This window comes from Lithobates pipiens, unplaced genomic scaffold (assembly GCF_037356315.1).
Source record: "Lithobates pipiens isolate NorthernLeopardFrog02 unplaced genomic scaffold, aLitPip1_a1.2 Scaffold_18, whole genome shotgun sequence".
Classification (NCBI taxonomy): Eukaryota; Metazoa; Chordata; class Amphibia; order Anura; family Ranidae; genus Lithobates; species Lithobates pipiens.
This window is the reverse complement of record NW_027507758.1, coordinates 555,573,619-555,589,256: the sequence shown is the minus strand read 5'-3', so window position 1 is coordinate 555,589,256 and position 15,638 is coordinate 555,573,619. Positions and strand designations below refer to the sequence as shown.

General features: G+C 44.8%; 1 protein-coding gene across 2 annotated transcripts in view; it reads right to left on the bottom strand.

The window, feature by feature from the left end:
• The window catches only part of PLA2G7 (phospholipase A2 group VII), a 102,415-nt gene that overhangs the window by 82,621 nt on the left and 4,156 nt on the right, over positions 1-15,638 (bottom strand). Inside the window, exon 1 of one of the 2 annotated variants that reach the window (XM_077488929.1) lies at positions 463-586. The exons of the other annotated variant lie outside the window; for it this stretch is intronic. The gene's annotated coding sequence lies outside the window, so the exon portion shown is untranslated. Of the gene's footprint in view, positions 1-462; positions 587-15,638 lie in introns of those variants that run through there. 2 annotated transcript variants of the gene reach the window in all.

Sequence of the window (15,638 nt, the reverse complement as noted above, 5' to 3'; positions counted from 1 at the left end):
ACAGGCCTGCTCTTCAGCTGTATGGGCCCCTGAGCCTGTGTGAATGAGCCCCAAATCTCCTTTTTATGACCAAGTCTTTCCACACAGCATTCCTCATGCCCCAACTCTGTGTCTAGAGAGCAAAGACTGTCTGGCTTGCACAGGGAGAGAAGGCATAAAAGCATATTGATAGAACAGTACCTACACACTTCAGACATATTCATCCCTTTTATTTAAAGCCTGGAGACAATAGCATGCAGCAATAGTTGTCCGTGGCATGCTGGGACATGTAGTTATACAACAGGAGAAGGTGAAAGATTAGCAAGTTTAGCTGTCTGTTAGTAATACATGGAGGTTTGTGTGACTCAGCACAAGCTCCTCAGCTAAAGCAGGCACCCAATCCTATAAAGAAGCAGCGCCTCGTGTTGCCATGGTAACGGCACCCGGGCCTGCTTTCCCGCCCAAATCTCCCAGTGCTCTTACCTTATCTGAGGGGTGACCTCCTGTGTGAGGCGGCCGGGCAGGCCCCTGTGGATAAGCAGGGCGGCTCCTGAGCTTTATGGGAAGTGTGTATGATCTGTTTCCGTGTGCTGCATGCTGTGCCTGCCCACTGAGGTAATACACAGTACAGTCACACACAGTGCTAGGGACAAGCACAGTCCTGTACATTAGTGCACCTGTTCTTTATCATACAGTCCCCAATAAAAATCAATGCAATGGCTGAATGGTAAAGAGACCCTGGAATCACATGTTATATCTGTATTTTATTACTTCCTATGAAAAGGCAAGCATTTTCAGCCTCAATTAGACTTGCATTTGAGTGTATACATGCCATGGTGCTTTGATCTGCGCCCACAGCAAAAACTCCCCAACGTGTTTTGCGATCAGCATCGACTATTGCAATGCACACAGTTGTGGTGCATTTGTAAGCAAAAATGGGGGTTAGCCCTGGTTCACGCTGCCACGACTTGTTATGCGACTTGAGAGTTCAAAGTCACATGGCAAGTTGTGCTAGGGTTGCCACCTCTTCCCTTTAAACCAAAACACATTAATTACACAGGTTCTGATTAACCACTTGCTTACTGGGCACTTAAACACCCTTCCTGCCCAGACCAATTTTCAGCTTTCGGTGCTCTCACACTTTGAATGACAATTACTCAGTCATGCAACACTGTACCCAAATGAATTTTGTGTCCTTTTTTTCCCACAAATAGAGCTTTCTTTTGGTGGTATTTGATCACCTCTGGGGTTTTTATTTTTTGCGCTATAAATGAAAAAAGACCGAAAATTTTGAAAAAAAACGCATATTTCTTTGTTTCTGTGACAGAATTATGCAAATTATTAATTTTTCTTCATAAATTTTGGCCACAATTTATACTGCTACATATCTTTGGTAAAAATAACCCAAATTAGTGGATATTATTTGGTCTTTGTGAAAGTTAGAGAGTCTACAAGCTGTGGTGCGAATCGCACAAAATTGATCACATCTGATGTACTGGTGGCCTATCTCGCTTCTTGTGACCCAAACAAGTCAGGAAAGTACAAATACCCCCCAAATGACCCCTTTTTGGAAAGTAGACATTCCAAGGTATTTAGTAAGAGGCATGGTGAGCTTTTTGATGTTGTCATTTTTTTCCCACAATTCTTTGCAAAATGAAGATTTTTCATTTTCTTTATTTTTCTCCACAAAATTGTCATTGTAATAGGTTATTTCTCTCACGTGGCATGTGTATACCACAAATGACACCCCCCAAAAAATTCTGCTACTCCTCCTGAGTATTACAATACCACATGTGTGGGACTTTTTCGCAGCCTGGCCACATAGAGAGGCCCAACATGCAGGGAGCGCCATCACGTGTTCTAGGAGCATAAATTACACATCTAACTTGTTGACTACTTATTACACTTTTGAAATACCAGGACAATGACACGTGACACTGATGACAGATGGCACTGATACGTGGCAATGATGACACTTATACGTGGCACTGATGACACGTGGCACTGATGACAGATGACACTAATATGTGGCACTGATGACACGTGGCACTAATACGTGGCACTGATGACACGTGGCACTAATACGTGGCACTGATGACACGTGGCACTAATATGTGGCACTGATGACACATGGCACTAATACGTGGCACTGATGACATGTGGCACTAATACGTGGCACTAATACGTGCCACCGGTGACAGATGGCACTAATACGTGGCACCAATGACACGTGACACTGATGACAGATGGCACTGATAAGTGGCATTGATGACACGTGACACTGACAACAGATGGCACGTGACACTGACAGGTGGCACTGATGACAAATGGCACTGATACGTGGCACTGATGACAGATGGCACTAATACGTGGCACTGATGACAGATGGCACTATGTGGCACTAATAACACGTGGCACTGATGACAGATGCCACTTATACGTGGCACTGATGACAGATGGCACTGGGGACAAATGGCACTGACAACAGGTGGCACTGGGGACAGATAGCACTGCGGGCAGGTGGCACTGGGGTGGGGTGGATTGCACTGGGGTGGATGGCACTGGGGCGGATGGCACTGGGGCGGATGGCACTGGGGCAGGATGGCACTGGGGCGGATGGCACTGGGGCAGGATGGCACTGGGGCAGGATGGCACTGGGGCAGGATGGCACTGGGGCAGGATGGCACTGGGGGGGGGCATGGCACTGGGGGGGGGTGGCACTGGGGGAGGATGGCTCTGGGGGAGGATGGCACTTTTTATTAAACTTTTTTTTTACTTTTTTTTTTTTTTTTTTCTTTTTTACACTGACGGCTGCTGCAGCCGTTCTTCTCTCCCCTCTCACACGCTGTCTGTGTGAGGAGGGAGAGCGGCGCTGAGAGATGATCTCATATGTTTACATATGAGATCATCTCCCATTGGACACGCCGATCACGCTGTAAACGGCCGCTGTGATTGGCCGTTTACAGCGATCTGTGTTTGCCTGTCCCCGGGGGACACGGCAAACACAGAACTTCCGCGATGCGCGCCCGCGGCGGCGCGCATTGCGGAAGTAAACACCAGGCCGTCCAGGGACGGCCAGGCGTAGGAAGCCGCCCGCCCTAAGGCCGGCATTCGGCTATAGGGCGGGCAGGAAGCGGTTAAGGTAGTAATTAAACTCACTTGGTGTCTGATCTTCATTAAATTAGTCTCAGGAATCTGTAATTCATATGTGTTCGGGTTTAAGGCCCCTTTCACACTGGGGTGGGAGCAGCGCTGGCGGTAAAATGGCACTATCTTTAGCGGCGCTTTACCATTTTAGTGGCGGTATTCGGCCGATAGTGCGGGGGGTTTTACCCGCCCGCTAGCGGCAGTGAAAGGGCTAAAGCCGCGCTGCCCCATTGATTTCAAAGGGCAGTAGCAGTGTACACACTCCTCCTTCACCGCTCCAAAGATGCTGCTAGCATGACTTTTTTTTACCGTTCTGCCAGCGCACTGCTCCAGTATGAAAGCCCACTGGAGAGACAGCAGCAGCTGTTTCAAGTCGGTTTGCAGGTGCTATTTTTAGTGCAATAGCGCCTGCAAACGACCCAGTGTGAAAGGGGTCTTAACAAATGAGGTGGCAACCTTTAGACCCCTTTCACACTGAAGCGCTTTTCAGGCGCTTTCACGCTAAAAAAAAGCACCTGAAAAGCTCTATGAAAATTTTCATTCAAATCAATGAATACTTTCACACTGGGGCAGTGCACTGGCAGGGTGGTGAAAAAACGCCCCTCTCCATTGAAATGGATGAAAAGTGCCTGAAAAGCTCTTCAAAAGTGCCTGAAAAACTCTTCAAAAGTGCTCAGTGTTTTACTGGCAGTTTACAAGCGCCTCAGCGTGAAAGTGGCATAAGTTGCGCCCCATTAACTGCAATGGAACCATTCTAATCGGTGCGACTCAATATACTCAATACAACTTGCATTGACCTCTTTTAGAGTAAAATAAGTCGTATCCAAGCCACAATGAAGTCACACAGGGATGTTGGATTCAAGGTTGCGCAACTTTGAAGTCGAAGCAGTGTGAACCCAGCGTAAAACAGGCAGTGAAAAGTCACATCACTTCCTCCCCATCTCTCCATTGCCTCAGAGAATCCAAACACAGATTGCTCTTCAAGACGTGGATTTAGACATACTTATGAGGGGCAGGAGAGCTATTAAATTCTGATCCTGTTTTAACCCTTCCGAAGCCATTACATGTGTTCTTTCACTTTTTGTCCCAAACCCACAACAGGAAGTCAGAGGAAGTCTTCCTGCCATGAGGAAAAATCCCCTTAGTTGTCACCTGATCAGATGTCCCCATTAGATTTCTCCTCCTCTCCTGTTTGGGCGACGGCGGAAAATTTATTTCCCATTTTCTGTCACGCTGATAGGGTCATTCACCTCAGTAAAGACACAATAATAAAGCCTGTGCACCACTGGGCATGCTGATGATATAGGGAAACATACCCGCAGCTACGACAATAAAATCTACCCTCTAAAAAAGAAAAACCTACATGTAATATGTAAAGTGGTAACACTCCTTATTTGAAGCTTTGTAATATAAATAAGAAATAGAGCAAGTGGTGGCCTCCAGTTATATGCATGCCGCATTGACTTACCTACCTGGGAGGCACCTTCTTCATCGGTGCACCTAGTGATATTTCCATTTATGGCAGTATGTGCCCGGGGATGAATAGCCAGAATGCAAGAAGTCTGTGCTCTGGGCATTTGTTCCTGGGCACATACTGCAGTAACCAGAAATACTGCTTGGTGCACCGTCCAGACGAAGCAGCTGTCTGTCTTTCAAAGGGCCCTTTCACACTGTTCTGTAGCAAAATCGCTGTAAAAACGCATGTTTCCTATGCATTTCTGGTGCTTTTTTTGGGTTGCCTGCACCTGTGAAAAATGGACACGTGACTCAAAAATGCAAATCAAATCGCGTTTCAGTGTGAAAGGGGCCATAGAGTTTGACAGGCTACTGGCAGTGGCTGGGCTGGGCAGTTAAACGCCCACTGTGCATGAGGCCTTAGATGTTTAGAAATTTGAGCTACTGCATTAGGCTTCAAGCACACGTGTGTCCAATTTGCTGTGTACAGATCCAGAAATCCCAAGTCTCCCGCAACTCATGGAAGTCTCCCGCATTTGGTTGTGGGCTCCCAGGCACCCGTGAGTGCCGGTGGTTCTCCTGGTTGGGCCTGTCACTCACAGACAGAAGACACAGCAGCCCGAGCGGACGAATGGAGTACGGGCACTCGGGCTGCTCTGTCTACTGTCTGTGGCCAGGGGAGGGGGCAGGACAGAGCCGGGAGCATTGGGGGACACTGAAGGACACTAAGGCTGCACTGGTGGACATTAATGAGGTGGCACTGAAAGACTCTGATGGGCTGCACTGGTGGACACTGATGAGGTGGCCCTGGAGGTCACTGATGGGCTGCACTGGTGGACACTGATGAGTTGGCACTGAAAGACTCTGATGGGCTGCACTGGTGGAAACTTATGAGGTGGCACTGGTAGGCTGAACTAATGGGCTGCATTTGTGGGTACTGATGAGGTGGCACTGGTAGGCACTGATGAGGTGGCATTGATAGGATGAACTGGTGGGCTCTCATTGGCTGCACTAGTGGGCACTGATGAGGTGGCACTGATAGGTGGAACTTGTGGGCACTGATAGGCTGAACTGGTGAGCACGTGAAGTGTCACCTTCCTGAAATGAGTTTGCCACATCCCTAAAATTAGTGTCTGCAGATCTGTAGTTTATACAAATTTAAATGTAGCTGTATTATATACTATGGGCCCATACACACAGGTCTGCAGAATGTGTGTGCATTGCTTGCGTGCATCCAGTATACATGAACCCTATTAGCTGCTGTCAGCAGGGCCAACATGTAAATAAATGCGTAGCCAGCTGTGCGGCCACTGCTGATTACACGCTGTTCATGTTTACATCTCATTTAAATGAGTCTCATCTAAATGAGTCTGTTTGCTTTCAGACTCTCTCTCTTTAACCACTTGCCGCCTGCCCCATAGCACATTTACTGCTACAGGGCAGCCGTGCTGTGCAGGATCACATATACATACATGATCTTGCACGTCCGGGTATTGGGCGGGAGTGCGCGTTGTCAGCGGCTTGCTCTCGCTGTGATACTATACAGTGGGTCCCGTGGACCCGATGTCCGCCAGCACCCGCTGATCGTTCTGTACACAGGCAGAACAGCAGTCTGCCTATGAAAAAAAAAAGGAAGATTGCTGTTTTCTCAGTACAGAAGGCATGGATCCTGTATTCCTGTAAAGCAGGGGCACCAATCCATGCCTTCCAGTAGTAAAAGTACCCCCCCCCCAGTTAAAAAACACATTTTAGGCACACAGTTAACCCTTTGATTACCCCCGATGTTAACCTCTTCCCAGCCAGTGTCATCAGTACAGTGACAGTGCATATTTTTACCACTGATCACTGTATTAGTGTCACTGGTTCCCTAAGTGTCAGTTAGGTGTCTGATTTGTCCGCCTCAATGTTGCAGTCCCGCTATAGGTCGCTGATTGCTGCTATTAATAGTAAAAAAAAAAAAATAGAAAAAATCCATAAAGTTTTCCATAGTTTATAGACACTATAACTTTTGCACAAACCAATCAATATATTCTTATTGGGATTTTTTACCAAAAATATGTAGCAGAATATATACTGGCCTAATTTGATGAAGAAATTCGATTTTTTTTTATTGTATTGGATATGTTTTAGAGCAGAATGTAAAAAATATATATATATATATATATTTTTTTTTTTAATTGTCTGCCTTTTTTTTGTTTATAGCGTAAAAAATAAAAACTATAGATGTGATCAAATACCACCAAAAGAAAGCTCTATTTGTGGGGAAAAAAGGACACAAACTTGTTTGGGTACAGTGTCACACGACCGTGCAATTGTCAGTTAAAAAGTCGCAGTGTCACAGCGCAAAAAAATGGCCCGGTTAGGAAGGGGGGTAAATCTTCCAGAGGCGAAATGGTTAATTGAATCTACTGAGCTATCTAAACACAGCAAGGAGGAGGTAGATTATTCCTCTGATTAATTCAGCTGTGTGTAAATTTGACCTCTAGCTATTGAGCTCTGTAAACAACCTCTGTATTTTGATCAGCAAAGCAAGTAAAGTTAGTCTGCAAAAATATGAATAGGAACCTGGCTTCAAATGAAAATACAATGTATTTATTTGAAATGTTTTATATATACTGAACAAATAAATTTTTTATTTTTTTTTATTGTATTGCACTGTATTAAAAAATAAGAAAAACATTTTGATACCTAAATCCTGCTGTGGTGCCAGTAGTAACCAACACAAAATGTTGTTTAGATCACACCTCCACTACCCCACAGACATAAAATCGTTTAACTAGATTGAATAAAGTAAGAATGAAGCACAGAGTGTTTGTAGGTCGCTGGAACACAGGCGTCATTGCCAAATGTCTTTGTCCCTTCTATCTAGTATAGGCCAAGTGTGCTAACATACATTTAACTGATTACAAAAATGTACATATAGGACTAAATACAGTTCTTCCTCTTGTGGTTTATATTTATCAGATGAACTGCCGATCATAAAGAGAAAGACATTCTTATCACGTTAGTAATTTCATTTCCAGTCCTACCTAATCTTAAAAAGCAACAAGTAAAGGAAACCAACAGCAAAGCTATCCAGAAAGCAGTGCATCTGTGCTTAAAGGGCCACTCCAGGCATAAAAAAATTCCCTTGCATCAGGCTTCCCCACACTGCAAGAGTTAAATGCTTGTTAAGTCTATGGGGTAGAGGAAAAGGCTTTCATATCTACCTTATTGTTGGCTCCTCCAGCCGCTGGGGGAGTAAGGATGCATTACGCACCCCTGACCCCTGCACTGTGTGTTATGTATTCTTAAACCCAGCACTGACTGCAGCTCAATGTGCAATACATACGCCTAACACTTGAAGTCTTTGCATTACGCACCCTGTACTACTGCATTCTGTACATTATGCACTAGTGGTGGCTGGTCCTCCATCGGTCAGGGGGACGTCAGACGGACCTGACCACAGATGCACCCCCCCCCCCCCCGCCGGCTCTCTTACCTTGTGCTTCCACCCTCCCTGTCTCGGCCTCCCAGCAAGATCCGGCATTTTGGACTGGTGGTATACCTGTGAGCACATTGTATGGGACTTATAATATATTGTTGTTGGACAGTTGTTTTATGAAGACCTACTACTGAGATTTATTATATCCTATTTTCAGTTTAAATAAGAATGCGATACGCATCAATTGAGCGCCATTGTTCCTTTTTTTTTTTTGTATATGTCTCGGCCTCCTTGTCTCCCCCTCTCTATCTTGGTGCAAGGGGATGGGTACAGTGGGCACAGCACACAGGCATCCCGTGGCTCTGTACTGAGCTCCGGCTGTAGGGAGATGACAGCCTATAGAGAACTCCTCCGTGGCGGCAGAGGGGTCGGGCTTCCCTAATCAGAACGCTTCTCCTTTGTTGGGAAACAGGTCTCAGACCCACTTCCTAATTGGCCAGGAGGAGAATCAGTGTGAAAATAGCAAATAGCACGTGATTTGAGCCCCTAGCTCTAAGCATGTGCTTAAAAAAAAAAAAATCCCCCTTTGGAATCCATTGTCCAGTGCCCTGCTTGTAGATTAGGGGGCCGGAAGCATGGATGGTGGGGGGCAGCGCCCCTGTGCCCCTAATGGACAGGCTGCCACTGCCAACTCTTTTTACACACCCTGTACTCTGTGGAATACACTGACTGCAGCAGTCTGGGTGTCACTCCTGGCCCTTGAACTCTTTCCATTACACACTCCTGACCCATGCACTCTGTGCGTTATGCACCCCTCACTCTGCGTTATGTAATCCTAAACCCAACACTGACTGCAGCAATTTGTGCGTTACATACCCCTGACCCTTGAACACTTTGCATTAGGCAGTGGCTGTGCAGGTGCAGAAACACCTTGGATTTCAGTCATTCTGGGTGGCTGATGGCTGAGGCACTACCGAATGAATCCCTCATTCAGGGGAAGAATGTATAGGTATCAGCAAAAACACAGGCTCAGAATGACTTTGGCTTCAAACCATTCAGAATGACTGCAGTCCGAGGTCATTCTGCATCTGTGCAGCTGCTGTTTCCTATACATTGTCAGTGTTTACATCTTCCCCTGGCTTGAATTCATTAGGCATTGGTGGCAAGACATATGGCTATGTCCATTTACAATGTATGCATGTAAACGGTCAGCCAAAGGTTTACATGCATACAGTGAAAAGGGGGATCAAATCGAAACCAATGGCGCACCGTTCTTTTGTTTTGTTTTACATAGCCAAACGCTACCGACTGACGCACCACTGCATCAGTTGTCAGTTAAAGCGACACAGTGCCGAATCCCAAAAAGTGCTCTGGTCAGGAAGGGGGTAAAATCTTCTGGGGCTGAAGCTGTTAAAAGCATTTTTTGCTATGTTTCCGATGCATTTTGCACCTGTGAACAAAGGACATGCGACTTAAGAAATGCACCAAAAACCCAACTGCAGATGCGTTTTCTATTCATTTCAATGGGGAGGTGCAGTTTTTTTTACCGCACCAAACATGTACAAAAAATGCAGCTTGCAGGATTTTGAAAAACGCAACTGACTGGTGTGTAGAGAATGTTGTACGTATGTTACCTTCTGGCTTTATCATCTTTATCATCTTTGGACAGTTACCAAATGTTATGGACAGACAATACCAAAACAAAACTGAAAGCAGCCTTACCACTGAGGGCAAGTCAACAGTTTTCACAATCTTGAAAAACCTGAAAAGCGTCAATAAGCTACTTCTTTATTTTCTTTCACAGGGTTTTTCAAATTGCAAAACAACCTTATGGGTAAAGTCAGGGTTTGAAAATACTTGGCACAGAACAACCTCACAAATAGAAATTAAAAAAACTGACTACTAAAAATCTATTTCTGACAGCAGAGCTTATCTAACAACTACTGCATGTAATCATTTGTCAGTATGTTACTATCTCAGTACCTGTACAAACCTAGCTAGCTAACGCATTTCAGCTCATAGCTATGAGTAAGGCTTTGTAAGGCAAAACGCATTAGCTTTTTGCTGTAAACTGGACCACATTCTTAATAAATAAACTCTGCAGATTATGTATGGACCCCAGCATTGACTTTTTCGAGCACCAAGTGGATGGGGCAGAAAAGTGGATGGGGTGGGTACTTGTTTGGTGAGACAAATTTAGGAATAGCTTATTCTGTATTTTCATTTGCCAAACTGTTTACTGTCATCTAATGTAATGTAATGCATTATGTATGCAAATGTTATTAGAAAAGATAATAAACCTTGTCGTGTAGCACCCTCTAGTGTGTGCTAGCATAGGGGAAGGTAAATTATAGGTAGGTAGTAGAGTAGGTAAATTATAGTTTAGCTAAGAGCTAAGCTGGAATCTGGGTCAGGGTCAAAAAGGAAGTGAGAGAAAATCCCTCCATTCCCCATCATTTCCCCTCTATACCAGTTTTGGGGGCAACCCAGGATTTTTTGATTTTCTGTCACTTTTACTCTGGGTAATAACAATAAACAAGAAATAGAGGGTGAATTACCCTAACGGGGGGCATAGACAGCAATAGAAACATGACAGGTGTTCTAATCCCTTTCCGCTCTGTCCAAAAAAAATAAAACAAAATTCTTCCCTTAGTTATATGTTAACGCTCAACTCTGGGATATATGGGGATGGAAGCCATGTGTAAGCTCCAAACTGATCCATGAGAACTTATGCAGGGACTATGGACCCTTTTCTCATCCTTCTTAGACAGTGCTAGGCCAATCACAAGACCCAGTGTATTCACACTGTGGGGTGAGTCACATGCTCACCCTTACCCCATATTTCAATACACTTCCAGCAACTGAACAGGTCACCACAATCAGGGCCGTCTTTAAGGCAGGGCAAAAGGGGCAGCTGCCCAGGGCCCTGTCATTGTTGTGGGGCCCAAAGCAGCTGCCTCATACTTGCCAACTATCCCAGTTTACATTCCCTTGTCCCTTGAAGTTTTAGTCCTGTGAAAAGAGGAGCAAAGAAGTTGGGACTTTATATGAAGCACAGTATAGCAATTGGATAATTACGGCTGAACGAGCAAATTTTATTCACATAAATAGCTTATAAATATACATATAGTGTTAGTATCAGAATACAATGACAAAAAATATCCAAAGTAATACAATTGTCTCAAAGTATGACAACTGGTGTCAAATAATCGAGAGTTATACAAAATAGCAAAACAGCAAATACGTTATGCAAAATTATCATGAATAAAATTCTAATAAAATTCCATAGTTCCACCGAGGCAGGGTTGAATAAAATAGTAATTAAACGATGATATTTGCAAGACCTAAGGCCTCACTGAGTCTGTTGGGGGTAATAGTAGTATCATGACTTAAATATCTGGATGTATATAGATGAAAACACGGCATTGAATATCTCTACGCGTTTCGTGGCTGATACGCCACTCGTCAGGAGCATGAACGTGGTAGTCTAAAGTAAAAATGATAATGAGGATATAATCAATGATTGAAATAATTATACAATGGGGTGGGATAAAACCCAAAACAACACCAAAGTGTATACTTACTAATGGAGATCAGTCGGTTAATGGTGTGGTAACGGGGTGCCGAGGCATCGAATACCACCTCCAACCAGGAGCCCTGGCAGGCAGTCCACCAGAGGCGCACACGCCGGCATAGATCCGGGCGGACATGGAACTACAGGGCAAGTTTAAGTGAAGGTGAAAGGAGATTAAACGAGACTAATAGTCAATAGGATGACTAAAAGAAAAGAAAACACGCGTGTAAGTGAAAGGAGTGAAAATTGTGATGCTGGAAAACAATACCGGCAGCCAAGAAGGTTGCCAAGGAAAACAGTGACAAGAATAGAAGCCGAAAACTAGAATACCACTGGGAGAAAATACAGTGTGAGTGTACCTATATTGAAGGAAGACCAAAAGGAGGGAAAATTCCTAGTTGTGTGATTGGGTGTGATGAGAGCCTTGAGTGTCAGGACCGCCTGGAACCACGCCACCATATAAGCTCCCCCGCAGGGCTGCCCGCCAATGTCACACAGTATGGCAGATACGGGGGAGGGGCGATGCCGGTCAGGATAACATATCCCACCAGTCAACACCCGAGCTCCTCCGTTGCCAACAAGTGTGGAGAACCCGACCGCGAACACATGACAACGTGGCGCGTGGAGTGCGTGACGTCGACGCGCAGTGCAAGGTTCTTACCCCCAACAGGCTCAATGAGGCCTTAGGTCTTGCAAATATCATTGTGTAATTACTATTTTATTCAACCCTGCCTCGGTGGAACTATGGAATTTTATTAGAATTTTATTCATGATAATTTTGCATAACGTATTTGCTGTTTTGCTATTTTGTATAACTCCCGATTATTTGACACCAGTTGTCATACTTTGAGACAATTGTATTACTATGGATATTTTTTGTCATCGTGTTCTGATACTAACAGTATATGTATATTTATAAGCTATTTATGTGAATAAAATTCCCTTGTTCAGCTGTAATTATCCAATTGCTATACTGTGCTTCATATAAAGTCCCAACTTCTTTGCTCCTCTTTTCTTGATATAGGGGATGGAAATGCTTGACCTTACCGGGTCATGATTCCATTTAAAGTCCCATAGGGATGGACATATGTGACCTTACCAGGTCTAGGTCTCCTAAAAGTCCCTAAATGTTTCATTTTTTCTTTTTAACATAAGTTTTAGTCCTGTGCTGCTACTAATGCTGCCCAGCTCTGCCCTATTGTTGTGTACAGATGACTCACCTGCAGACCTGTGTTTACATGTAAATACTGGCATTCATATGTAAATAGCAGTCACATGCATATGTAAATAGCTGAGGCCAATGGCATTGATATGTAAATAAAGGCAGCATTCATAGGTATATCGTGCTCCCCTGCAGTGAGGAGATGATGTGCTGTAATCTACAGCAACCAGTGAGCAGTATTACTGTACAGTAATCTCTAGCAGCCAATCAACAAGCAGAAATGTGCTGTAACCTCTAGCAACTAATCAGTGAGCCTTAAGGAGTACTGTAACCTCTAGCAACCAGTCAGTAAGCAGTAATGATATGCTGTAACCTCTGGCAACCAGTAAACTGATTTTAAGTATAGCTGCTATTTATTTTATGTCTCAGAGAAGATGGAGAGCAAAATTGCATGGGGGGGGCCTACAATTTTTTTTGCCCAGGGTCCAATCAATATTAAAGATGTCCCTGACCACAATAACCCTTCTGATCTCTTTATAGACAGAATTCTGCCTGGAATTTGCATGTTCTCCTTCTGTTCATGTGGGTTTCCTCCCACTCTCCAAAGACATGCTGGTAGGTAGGTTAATTTGGCGCCTGTCTAAAATTGACCCTAATATGAATGTACAAATTTGCTATGCACATGTGTATCAAATTCTGCCTGCTGGTCCCAAGCCAAGCAGATGGGGAGGGTTGAGGAAAGACCCGATGACCTACCTTGTAAAATATTCACCAAGAAAGTTCTATGGAAAAAGGCTTTCAAGCATACCAGATATAGTGCCCAGAGAGCTGACCACAAAATTGCCAAGAGTTGGATACGACTAAATGGATTAATACACACTATAATAGTCTGATGCCCTGTCATGGTGTTAGAAGGGGCAAGGTTCTTACCCGTATAGGCTTAGGGTCTCTAGGATGTGTTTTTGGTAGTTCAGCATCCTCTAGGATTGGATATGCTACAAAATTAGGCAACATTTGGGCAAAGTCACAAGAGCTTTTGATTGTAGACTTTGTGCCCCTAATTATAAAATATAGTCACTGGCTTGGATTGATCCATATCTGCAGCAACATTTCCAGCACTCAGGCCCCATTCACATTGTCACATATTGGGAATGAGTGTTCCCGCTTCACGATTTTGACAGCACAATTATCACGTGATTCACTTGAATGTTCTGCCCTATTTGTGTTTGTCATCTCAAAAGAAGCTCCTGCTCCTTTTTGGGTGACAAGCTTCATGCGATTTTTAAAGGCGTGGTGACTGAAAAAAAAATATCAACTCCGGTCAGAGCTGCCATACTAACCATGCAAGGTAGGTTTAATGATCTCTCCTGCTGAGCACAGGGGGACGGCCCCCCCACCAGAACACTCTGATCAGCGATCTCTGCCATTGGCTGAGAGTGCTGATCCGAAGTCGGTTGGCTGCTGGTTTTCCAGCATGCACGTCCGACAAAAGTCAGACAGACCGACATACACATGGACCGACATTCAGCCCATGTGCACAGGGCTTTGGAAAGACATAGTTAGAGGGATTGTAAAGTTACATTTTTTTTTTTTTTTTTTTTTAATAACAAACATGTCATACTTACCTCCACTGTGCAGCTCGTTTTGCACAGAGTGGCCCCGAACCTGCTCTTCTGGGGTCCCTCGGTGGCTGTCTCGGCATCCTACCGCAGGTACTTCTCACGTTAATGCGAGCTCCCTCGCATGGTGAGAAGCACCTGCGGGCGCGCTCCTGTGATACAGCCGGCGGCTAAAGCAGCTCGCTGTATCACACGGCCTGCCCCCCGGCGCGCTGCGTCATTGGATGTGATTGACAGCAGCACGAGCCAATGGCTGCGCTGCTTTCTATCCATCCACTCCAGCCAATCAGCAGCCAGGCTGAGCGGCGAAGAGGACAGCGGGGGCGAGCGCGGGATTTTCGAGGGGTCAGGTAAGTAAAACAGGGGGACTGGGGGCGCCGGCAGTGTGAGATGTTTTTTCACCTTAATGCATAGAATGCATTAAGGTGAACAAACATTTACCTTTACAACCCCTTTAAAGTGGTTGAAAACGCTCACATATACCCAGTGAAGTGATTGGCCTCAGGTAATATAAAGAGATGAAACAAATCTTCCTACATACATTGTGCCCGTTTATCTGCAGTCTTCTCTTCTGTACATCTGTTCAAAGAGCTGAATTAATAAAGCTTATCTGAGAGTTCAGAAAAAAGGGGGCAGAGAGCTAAAGTCACACAGTGCAGAGCTCAGTAAGGAGAGCTCTGAGAGCCGATTGGAGGGAAGGGACACACACCCCTCCACACAGGAACAGATCTGAGGCTGTCAATCACAGTTGGAGCTCCCTACCCATCACCACTTTTCTCTTGGTGTCAGGAAAACTTGCTAATAGCAGAGGAAGGAAGCAGCAGACAGAAATTACACTTTTGCTCTTAAAAACTACACACTAGAGAGGGATAAGCTCTGTTCATATTTTATGGCTGAGGTTTAAAACCTTTCATTTTGTACTTGTTCTATCAAAATGTAGGGGGCTGTTCACACCAGCAGCTACTTTACAGCTACTCTACTGGTGCGCTATAGAATGACAACGATGCCAATGCACCGTTCATTGTGTCTCACACGCTTTAATTCGTTTTTTTTTGGTTTAAGCAAACTTTATAGAATGTCACAGAGTGACATCTCATTAAAGTGGTTGCAAACCCTTACAAACCACTTTGGCCTACAGGTAAGCCTAGATTAAGGCTTACCTGTAGGTCCAAGAAATATCTCCTAGACCTAAACCTATACGGTTTAGGAGATATTTACCCGAAGACAGCCACCACTGTCTACGGCGCATGTGCCATAGACAGCGGCGCGCAGGCCGCA